Source organism: Cupressus sempervirens, chromosome 9 (genome assembly GCF_028749045.1).
Source record: "Cupressus sempervirens isolate cs-2001-9-10 chromosome 9, ASM2874904v1, whole genome shotgun sequence".
NCBI classification, from domain to species: Eukaryota; Viridiplantae; Streptophyta; class Pinopsida; order Cupressales; family Cupressaceae; genus Cupressus; species Cupressus sempervirens.
The window spans coordinates 225,506,498-225,518,997 of record NC_143126.1 but is presented as its reverse complement, the minus strand read 5'-3'; positions in this window follow the sequence as shown (position 1 = coordinate 225,518,997).

Sequence of the window (12,500 nt, the reverse complement as noted above, 5' to 3'; positions counted from 1 at the left end):
CACAACTACAACCCAGTAATGTTTTTCCAACACAAGCCATTATTTCCATTCTCACAAATTCCCCATCTCTTCTAGAAATTAGTGCATGATTCTCAAATTTAAAGTAAATATGCAATTTTGATACACCAGGTATCAAATCTCTTTGCATTATAAATAATGAGTACTTCATGATGCCCACAACAATTTTGGTAGAGAAAAGCCACTACTTTTTTGTCTCAAAATGTAGTGCCTACCCTCGTTTACATCTTTTCTGGACATTGTTGCTATTATCAGAATATGATAGACTAGTTTTATGTTGATGGATTAGTGGTATTGTTTTGACACTATCAGACATTATGTTATAGATTCAGTGGTTATATGATGAGATCATTTAGACTTTACATTTCATCCATACATGGTGATCATTATACTATTTTCAGTTATTATTGATGATTAGATGGATGGTTTATTATCTTATGTGTTTTATTATGGATACTTACCCCATACTTGCATGTGTATGGTGTGCGTGTTTTCTTATTGTATGGCATTTCTGATGTGATTAAGGAAGGGAGTCGTAGTCACCTGCTTATTCGGGATCTACACGATGCACCACTTCCTGCCATTGTTTGTTTAGCTTAGCATTGTATATATATATTGTATGTACATGCATGGTTTTTCTACAGGTTGCACGTACTGGGTATTGACTTCCCTGAATTGCCAGGATGAGTGTACCCTATTATACTATCTCAATGATAAGAGGAGGGAGATAAATTCTCAAGTCCAAATCCCAAACCTTTAAACCAATTGTCCTAGTGAGGTAGGACAAGTATCTGGATATTTTACCCACCGAATGTGTTGGATGACATAATTCGTGATTTTTAACCCTTTAGACTGATTTTGAGTGATTTGCTCTATGATGGGTTTTCATATTTTATTTTGGAGGTCTATGGTGAATTTTATATTAATTAAGTCTTAATAAATAGATTTAATTAATAAATTAATTATTTGAGGAAATTAATATAAAATATCATGTTATTTGATATTTTGATTGTAATTAATTAAATGTGAATTATTCAGGAAAAATGAATTAAATAAAAGAAAATTAGAAATTAAAATTATTGATAATAATAAAATAATAATAAAGTAATAATAAATTATAATAATAAAAGTTATAAAAATTGAAATAAAAGTTATAAATATTTAAATAGAAATTATATAAAAAGTAAATTGGAGTTATAAGTTTACATGGAAATTAACACACTTCTCTATTTCTGATGTGTCAACAACATGGGGGTTAGTGCATCAAAGCATTGGGAGTGCAATTGGAGCATTGGACGACTCGAAAATTTTGAAGAAGGGAGGAGCTTGCTTTGCAGATTTTTTGAGAAAGAGTGATTTAGCATCAGAATTCGGGTAGATTCTTGTGATTTTATGCTATTTTTGCATCACGCATTCCCTGTCTTCTTTGTGTCTTCCATATGTCTTTTGAGAAGTTTCATATTTATATGCATTCTCAATATGGGTAGATTAATTTATTGGAGAATTTTATATGCATAGATCTGAAAGATCACGGGGCAAGGGTTTAATTTATAGCCAAATCTATTAGAAAATTAATTGAGTGAATCTATGATGCAAATATTTTAAAATTCCTAAATTGTAGATATAATCTTTGTGGAAAAAAAAAACATACATGCCTATATATTCAGATCTGCATACATACATACATACATACATATATATATATATATATGCATATGTATTCATTTATTATGAATCTATTATAAAATTTGAGTATATATATATAATAAAATTTTATTATACATATATACATACATATATATATTATGAATTATTATGAATTATTATGAATACATACATATATATATATATATATATGCTGATATATATATATATATATATATATAATGCACCGAATTGAACGATTGATAAATTGCAGTGGGGAAACTTAATAAATCGCATCACGATTCATATCACATGGAAACAATGTTAAAAAAAATGTATATATTAAAATGTCGTGGGCACAATTCGTACCCCATGCCTGCGGAAGGTAGAGGCCTACCGTTGCAAGTCTCCGACGACAGGGATACTATGTACCTGTTGTCGGTGCAGTTCCTGTGACCGCAGGTACTATGTACCGTAGCAAGAGTTTGGGGGGATAATTAATGTTAATGTTATGCAAAAAATGTTATGTTGCAAAAAAACATTTATGTTAAAACGTTTATAAACAAGCGTTATACGAATCGATTCTCATTGCTATATAATATGGTGTCAATCGAAATTGCTAAATTGATTTTATGAAATGTAATAACTATCTATATATATATATATATATATATACACACACACACACACACACACACACACACACACACACACATATATATATATATGTATGTATATATGTAATAAGTAAATATGTTATTAATAAATTTAAGTTAATATTATTTTATAAATGATTTATATTGTAGGTTTATTTTCATAAAGGTGACTCTTTAATAACTTTCAACTATTTAATAATTTAATTGTTTTAAATTATTAAATAAAGAATTGATAGTTTGGTGGTGGATGTATCAAACAAATATTATAAATTGGAAAATGGATTTTTAGTTCTATTAAGGAAAACATTTATCCAAAAAACAATATATGTGTTCCTCCATTCATTCTTCAAACTTGGAAACTTAAACTAAGATCTCTACATTTAAATTCAAGTTGTTAACTTGGTAAAACCAAAACATGTGTTTGCATTGTGTATTCTTTATGCTATTGTTTTGGGTTTTGGGTTGACTAGTGTTGACCAGTATAGAACATCTACCAGAGGCTTGGGGGTTATGTGATTGTGGTGACATGATGATGTTTTAATCTCGATCTTTATAAACTCAACCATGGTTATGTGATGGAATGCTCTACATATTGGTTGTGATTATTGATTATTATAGTTGAGATTCTTATGTATGAGACACTTGACTTAACCATTATTTTTGTCATCGATCAGTTATCCATGGTCATTTTCTAGTCACCATGATGGGACTGTGATGTGGATTTATTTTTGATGATGTCATGTTGTGACATGTTTGACTCAACCATTTTTGGAGTCTTCGATCAGTATGATTGAGATATATATTTTGGTTATTAAGAACCATTGGATACTTTGATTATCAGTGATACTTCAGTTGCCAATAGGGAGCTGTTGTGTTCATGATTTTCTATGGATGTTAGCTCATGGAGATTTGATGTTTTTATGCAAATTTGATGATTTTATATGATTATCTTTTGTGATTTTGAGATTTATGATTCCATGAGCTTTAGGGTAGGATATCTGCATGTAGTGACACGAAGTGGCTTGCAATGGGGGTCGGGGCCCTAAGAGGCTGCTAGGGTAACTCATTGTAAGTTGGATTAATAAGTGATAACATTCACACCTAATACTAACTGAATGAACCTAAAAAGATATGTTTTTTGTTCTCACCCATGCCTTGAGTGCTTGTACAGGCTAGGATGGGAGTAGTGAAATGCATGGTTGCAACCTTGCATTTCGTAGTATGCCTTGTCAATATGAGAGGATGCTAGTGGCTGCATGAAATCAGTATGGACCCATGGAGTTTAGCTAACTACCAGGGTAACTTGTACGTGATAATTGCAATGACACTTTTCGCCTTGCATATTAGGTTCCTACATGTCATTGTGTGCCTCTGGGATTAGATGTCAGATTTTGTGTTTGGAACCCTTGAGTTAGTATACTTTTAAGATTCTTAGACTTATAGAGATTTGTGCTATGTGATTTTGGATAGCCTGTTTGGGACTTGAGATTATCTCCTTAGCACGGTGGGAGTGGACCACTTAGGTACCACGCAGTCGGGTGGTAGTTTTTTTCCACTCTTATCATTTGAGATTCATTGAGACATCGTGGCTAATGTGTCCTTCATGATGGTGGATATGTATCCTTTCATTGATGATTAGCATATCTTAGATGATGATTATCTTATGCTTATATTTGTATGTTAGATTACTTTCTACATACGATGTTGTATATGTTAGGAGTGACATTCCTACTATGTTAATACCGATGATCTCTTCGGTGATTTGGAATGTTACACATGGAGGGATGGCTAGGATCCACGATGTTCTAATAATGCTATTAACGGTTGGGAGGAACCGTGCACTTAGTTTATTATGTTTGATCTTTATGAGGGATGTGTATGTCTTCTATGATGTTGTATCATGTTTATCATGTGATTATCTTTACTTTGATGTATCATGGATTAGAATAGGATGATGTACCTTATTCTATGCATGTATATTATTTTGAGCTTGTCATACCCTATGACATGTACAATGGATGATTGAGTATTTGAAATATAATGTATAAACATTGGACTTATCATTATTATTTCATGTGGATGTTGTCCTAAATGGATTCATGTATGTAATTCAACGTTAAGGGATCTTAAAGAATGTAATCTGTTATGTATGCTATGTTTAATTTTAGATGGACATTACTATTGCTTTTGTTATTATGCATAAGTTATATGTGGTATTTTACTTTCATGTTTAAAAAAAAAAAATGCTACCAAAATTAGTGAAATTCTAGGAAATCTTTGGATCCCTTGGCGGGGCATTACATTTGGTATCAGAGCTCGAGTTTCTACATTGGGAGCTCTAGGTGCTTTGGAATAACTAGAACTTTGAACTATTAAGTGTAACTTTCCAAACTTGATCTAGGTGAATTGAAGCAAAACTTGAACTGTTAATTGAATCTTTTTCATTATTCAACACTTAGTTTCAAAACTAGAAATTTTACTTAAACCTAAACATAGAACTGAACTTAGTACCTTGTACTATTGTAGGATGGTATCTAGGACTAGGTCTTCTGTTAGAGGCCATAGTAGAGGCTGTGGTAGAGGTCATGGTCATGGCAGAGCTATCAGTGTCCATGAGTCTGCCCATGAGGGATCAACTCATGTAGAGAGTAGGGAAGAGCACTCTAGTAGGCAGCATGAAGAGAGCCGTAGAGAGGACCAAGCTGAGTCTGAAGAGGTTGGTTTGAGACAGATGATGCAGACTATTCTAGAACATCTACCTCTTATTCAAGAGCAGCCCAAAGTGCATCAGATAGAAAAATAGCATAGACCCAGATCTAGAAGTCCTCAGAAGGATCTTAAAAGGTCCATTATGTCCACTCAGATGAAGGATCTTTCAAGATCCAAGGTTAAGCCTTTCAATGGGCAAGGTTCTAGTTATGTGGCCGAACAGTGGCTTATTTCTCTTGACAGGATTTTTTCCATGTAGGAGTTCGACAACAATGTTAAGGCAAGATTTGTGATCACTAATTTAGAGAATTTTGGGGCCACTTGGTGGATGATTGAGGAGAAGAAGTTGGGAATCGATATGAGCAGTGTCACATGGGAACTATTCTTAGAAAGTTTCCATGAATGATTCCTACTAGAGGAATGGAAACAACAAAGGGTTGATGAATTTCATAATCTCAGACAGTATACTTTGTCAGTAACTGAGTATGAGCATAAGTTTTATGAGCTTATGTCTTTTTTAGGGTTTAGTGAAAATTAAGCTCAGTTGAACAACATTTTATTAGGGGATTGAATAACCGTATTATTGGGGGGGTTAGGGTATTTGAGCCAAAAAATCTCAAGGATGCGGTGCATCGAGCTATCCTTGTTGAGCAAAGTGTCAACCTTGGTGAAGGTAGTTTTGTAGGAGCGCCAGCAGCATCAGGATCTAAAAGCAACTACAATTCAAGTGGTAACAAGAAGTTTTCTTTCTCTAAGGGGAAACAATATCAGTAGCAGTCTCAGCAGAAACAGCAATAGAAGGGTTCAAATTCTCAAGCTCAAGGTGGTGGCAAAGGTTCTAACAACAAGAACAACCGCAATGCTCAATGCAATAAATAGAATTAGACCAATCAGCCAGCTCAGAGTAGCTAGTCTTTTGTTAGCGGGAATAGTCATCAACAATCAAATGTACCACTTATGGGAAGAGGTTTCGACAGAAATATGGAATGTTTTTCATGTGGTCAGATTGGACATTATGTAGCTCAGTGTCCTCAGTGAGCACCTTAGTTTTTAGGACCTAGACCTATAGTTTCAGAGCCTATAGTTGGTGATGCAGGTAGAGCTCATAGAGTTTTTGTAGCAGTTGATCAGTGTCAGGCAGATCATCAAGGAATAGTGGTTGGGACCACAGGTGCCATTAGAGGTATATCACTTTTAATATTGTTTGATTAAGGAGCTACAGATTCATTTATTTCACCATCTATATTTTCTAAGTGTAAGCTAGATGTGGTGAAGCAAGATCGTGGTTGGCCATTGGAACTAGCCTCAGACATTAAGGTCTCCACAAATTTTGTAGTTCATAAGTGTGGGCTTAGCTTAGGAAGCTTTGTTACAGCAGTGGATCTTCGAGTCATACCCCTTGGTTCCTATGATGTGGTTTTAGGCATGGACAGGCTTGGATCTCATAGAGCCAGTATAGATTGTAGGAAGAAGATTATTATGTGCCAAGATGACCAAGGTAATGATGTGCATATAGTTGGGATATCGAGGTCTATATCTCTGCGGATGATTTTTGCTATGCAATTGAAGTGAAGTTTCCATAGGGGATGTTAGACATTTATTGTTATGGTAAATGATCTTGATGGAGAAGATCCCATGAGGGAGACTTTAGATCACCAAATTTTGTAGGAGTATGTAGATGGTTTTCCAAGTGAGATTCTAGGCATGCCTCCGAAGAGGGACATTGACTTTAGTATTGATCTGATTCCTGGAGCAAAGCCTATCTCTAAAGCTTCTTATCACATGACTACTCAAGAATTGGGTGAGCTACATCTTCAGCTAGAGGAACTTCTAGCCAAAGGGAGCATTCAACCTAGTGTTTCACCATGGGGAGCTCTAGTGCTCTTTGTGAAGAAGAAAGATGGTTCTTTGTGCCTTTGTATTGACTACAGACAGTTGAATAAGGTGACTATTAAGAACATGTATCCTTTACCTAGGATTGATGACTTATTTAATCAGATCGAGGGAGCTACAGTATTCTCCAGGATTGATCTTAAGTCAAGATACCACCAGCTTCGCATTAAGGAAGCAGATATTCACAAGACTAATTTTTGAACACGCTATGGACATTATGAGTTCATAGTGGTACCTTTTGGGTTGACTAATGCTCCATCGGTTTTCATGAGTTTGATGAATGGTGTGTTCCGATATTATCTGGACAGGTTTGTACTCGTGTTTCTTGATGACATATTGATATATTCTAGGACTCAAAAGGAGCATGAGGAACACCTGTGGTTGGTATTGCAGTGTTTGAGAGACAATCAACTTTATGCTAATGTAGCTAAGTGCAAATTCTTCAAATCGAAGATTTAGTATTTAGGACATGTTATTTCAATGGATCCTGCAAAGATTCAGGCAATAGTAGATTGGCTAACACTAACTAATGTGTCAGAGATTCGTAGTTTCATGGGTTTAGCTGGTTATTATTGCTAATTTGTCTAGAACTTCTCTAGGATAGCACATCCTATCACTTCTCTTCAAAGGAAAGGAAAGAAGTTCGTATGGATAGAGAAATGTGAGGAAGCTTTTCAGAAGCTCAAGGAGCTTTTAACCAGTGCACCGATTCTAGCTATACCTGATCAAAAAGGTCATTTCATGGTATGTACAGATGCTTCTCTTGAAGGGATTGGGGTAGTGTTGATGCGGAATGGACGAGTGATTGCGTATGAATCATGCAAGCTCAAGGATCATGAGTTAAATTATCCTATGCATGATCTTGAGTTAGCAGTAGTAGTTCATGCTTTGACAAGGTGGAGACATTTCTTGTTGGGGCATAGATTTGAGCTACATAGCAATTATCGTAGTCTTCAGGACATTTTTTACTCAGCCTAATTTGAATGCTCGCCAGAGGTGATGGATGGAGTTTCTATGCAAGTATGATTTTGAGGTTAAGTACATTCAAGGTAAGGAGAATATAGTGGCAGATGCTTTGAGTTGTAGGAGACATGTGTTATCATCGATGACTCTTAGTGTGGATTTGATGAGTTGGATTCTTCAGGCACTTCCTATGGATTCTTGGTATCACGGAGTGTGCAGAGAGATTGATTCAGGAAGATCTTTGGAAGGTAAGTTTGCAGGTTATGTTTGAGAGTCAGATGGTCTTTTGAGACATTTGGGGAGGATTTATGTGCCATTTTCAGATGAGCTTCGCACCTTGATACTAGCAGAAGCCCATCATACACCTTACTCAGCACATCCAGGTGTCAAGAAGATGCATGCTGATTTGAAACATTTATTCTTTTGGGCTGGGATGAAGCGAGATATTGTTGATTTTGTGTCTAGGTGCCTTGAGTGTCAGAGAGTTAAGGCAGAACATCAGCACTTGGTTGGACTTTTGCAGCCAAATCTCATTCCTTCTTGGAAGTGGGATATCATCTCCATGGATTTCATTGTGGGATTACTTATGACAGTTCGACGTTATGATGCTATCATGGTCACCGTTGATCGGTTGACTAAGGTGGCACATTTTTCACCGATTAGGTCTTCCTACACAACAACTTCTGTAGCTAATGTCTTTATGCATGATATTGTGAGATTACATGGTATTCCTAGAAAGATCATTTCTGACAGGGATCCTGTATTCACATCTGCATTCTGGACATCGCTGCAGCATGAGCTTGGAGCACAGTTAAACTTCAGTTTGGCATATCATCCAGAGATTGATGGTCAGACAGAGAGGGTGAATCAAGTTTTGGAGGGTATGTTACAGATGTATGTGATGGATAGGGAGACACATTGGGAGGATTATCTCTACTTAGTGGAGTTTTCTTACAATAACGGGTATCATAGTTCTATTGGCATGGCACCATTTCAGGCATTATATGGATGTCCTTTTTGTACACCATTGAGTTGGGATAGTCTTGAGGATCACATCCTATTGGGTCCTGAGATGCTTCATGATATGGAGCATAAGGCAGTGCATATCCATGAGCACTTGACTACAACACAGGATAGGAAAAAGAAGTATGTCGATACTCATAGGATTGATAAGTAGTTTGTTGTGGGTGATAAGGTTTTCTTGAGAGTGTGACCGCGAAAGATTCCAATCTGATATGGAAAGGGTTCTAAGCTAGCACCTTGCTTTGTGGGACCATTCAAGATTCTAGAGAGGATTGGCCCGATTGCTTACTGCCTTGCTCTACTACCTAGCCTAGCTCGCATTCATGATGTTTTCCATGTTTCAGTGCTTCAGTAGTATATTATTGATATTGTACATGTTCTTGATTGGAATGCATTGTAGGTAGAGGATGGGCAGCTAGCTTTGGAGCCAGTTCATATTCTAGAGCAGCAAGAGTTGACCCTCAGGGGTCGAACCATCAAGTAGGTAAGGGTCCAATGGGACCCTAATGATGATTCTTCAATTACATGGGAGGATGAAGCTAGATTGAGGGAGTTATATCCCTACTTATTTGTAGGCTTCCAAGAGTAAGCCTAACCCAAGGGGGGGTGGATGTAGTGCCTACCCTCGTTCACATCTTTTCTGGACATTGTTGTTATTATCAAACTATGATAGACTAGTTTTATGTTGATGGATTAGTGGTATTGTTTTGACACTATCAGACATTATGCTATGGATTCATGTCATGCTTGACCACTACTTCGGGTTTTTCTGATCTTTAGGACTTTGTTGTTTTAGGATTTCTTTCTGATGTTATGATTGAATTTTTGTAGAACTTGGTTATAATGCTGTTGTTGAATAATGAGATTGATGTTGAACGTATTTTCGGTGATAAACTATGTTTTAGCAATAAATATGATTTAGGATTTTATATATATTGAATGTGACATATTATTTGTTTCTAATTGATAGATTATCGATTATGTTTTTGACTCTTTGTTTACTACATTTTGTTTCATGCTATATGTTGATGTAATGTTGCAAAAATTCATTAATGATTATATGTTATATTTAATCAGAATCCTTCATTGTACTTTCATACATGTAACTACAGTGATTTAATGTTTAGACCGTGTTAACCCTTAAGATGATTTCATGTCTTGACTCTTATTGGATTGGAAATTGAGGGAACCATGGTTACATTTATATATATATATATGTGTGTGTGTGTGTGTGTGTGTGTGTGTGTGTGTGTGTTGTCTTATGACTAAAGTTTAATACCTTAGTGGAGCTTGGCATACATTTGTATTTGTTTTGTTTTAAAAAAATAATTAAATCACCTCATATGCAAATAGCAATGAAATAACCCTAAATGGGTATCGGTTGCTATGAAGGAGGGTAACATTGTTATTGTTTGAGACATTTTCATGGCAGTGGACTTGGACTATCAAATTTATGGCACTGAAGTTGCAGTCGGCCATACCTTGATAGGAGTCGAGTTTTACTAATTCAGGCCAATTTTTGAGCCACATTGCTTTGATTGATTTACATCTATAGTTTTGTGCTGAGATATTGGCATTCTTATGGGAATTGGTTGGAGGGTTAACATGCATATTTGGTTTAATTTGATGGAGTTATTTCTTAGACTTTGGCTATTGTGGTTTATGGAGTTTCAGTTTCACTCTATTGTGAAGTCTTTTGTGAATGGTGTGAGTCGACATCGTGGAGTTTTGCTCGCCGGTGTTGGATTTGGTTTTTTGGGGTTTTGGCATCAAGTCAGTTTGAGGAACAATCTTCCATCTTTAGTTGTTTAGGTAGGGGGTAATTTCTTACCCTACTCTTTTACTCTATCTGTGAATGCCATGTAACTTTCATTTTCAAAATGTAAAGGAATATCAGATTTGTATATTGTGAAAATTTACATGCAAAGATGAGTATGTTCATTTCGTGGTTTATAAAGTTTTGCATGTACTCACCTTTTTATGTGGAAGTTACAAAGCTATGCCCAAACATATGTTTCTCACCAAGTTGAGTTTTGGGAGAAACATAAGGTTGCGACATTTGGGATGTCGGCTATTGTGTATCAGCGAGCAGATTTATACTTTCATTGGTATGAGCTCATGAGAATCTATACCTCCATTTTGCATGGTAATTCATAATAAATTTTTGAGAGGCATGGCCTTGGACTTGAAAATGTATTTATGTGTGCGTGTCTGCTATTAAGGGCAAAGACATTTTGTCAAATGGTTTGCATGAAACCATAGCAAAGTTTAAACTGTCATGTTAACTTGCATAACAATTCAAGGGTAACGAAATGTATGAAATTTCCTCATGAAACATAGTTGATTTACAGTGGGAACATAGTTAATTTGAATCTCTTATGACAGAAATTTTGTTTTATGATAATAATAAGCAATTTGAGAGTTATCTCATTATATTTTTGAAATGTGTCAAGATCAATACTTTAGTTGAATTATTATTGAAAACAACAACTTAGTAAATTGTTGATAATGGTTCTGGATGTGATAGTTTGTTAAATGTTTTAAAGGAAAATTTGATCTGAACAGAAAACTCTATAATAGTATAAAATTTTCTTCACAAGTTATGATGTAGAATATAGTTAATGAATAACTGTTGTTGTGAAAATTGTTGCAATTAACCAAGACATTATATTGTGAACATAGATATAGGAAGAAGTTGTAGTATCACCAAGGTCATTATGCAAATAGCTTGGGAGCATCTTATTTTTTTTGGGATTTTGCATTTTAGTCTTTTGATCATTAATGTAATATAAGATATTTCACATGTTGTGAGTCGTATTTCAAATTTTAATTTAGATATTGTATTTTAAATGCTATTTGTGGTTAAAACAAGGCAATATCTCACCGTCAAATAGTGGGAAAACAACAATGGAGACTTGGATATTTATTAACCTAGTAAATTATCTTTTGTTTAGCATTGACTGTACTTAGTTTTAGTAATACTTGATTTTATTATGCAATGTTTTAATAAGCATTTTCAGATTGTTTTGCAATAAGATGTAATTCTATTCTTAGAGAAAATGGAAAGTCATTTTTAAGATAGGAGACAGATTATGATAAATATTGATGTGATGAAACAAGGGTATCACATGTTCATTATATTATTATCTTGGCCAATTCAGAGGGTAAGGTCGGATTGTTATGATAGTAGAGATAAGTAGTACAGTACTGCGACTGGTAAATATCATTCAACTGATATAACAGTTTAATGATATTTACGAGATTTTAATATTGCATTATTTATTTCTATTATTATAATAACCTAAGTTTACTTTCAAATTGACAGTAAAAGATGAAAGTTTTAAAAGATGAAGAATGTAATATCATGAGAAAATTGACTTGTTATTAGTTACATGTACATTCTTAAAATATCTGTTTGATGTGTATGTAAGATTAACTATAGTGAACGTATCTCAAGGTGGCTGAATAACGACTTATTCTATTTAGTTAATAAAATCCAGTGATAATTTTAAAATGAAATGGGGAGGGTTAATTATAAATAAAGATAATTGGCCTTACCTATGACTTAAACCAGTAAGGTTAAGTACGGAGAAC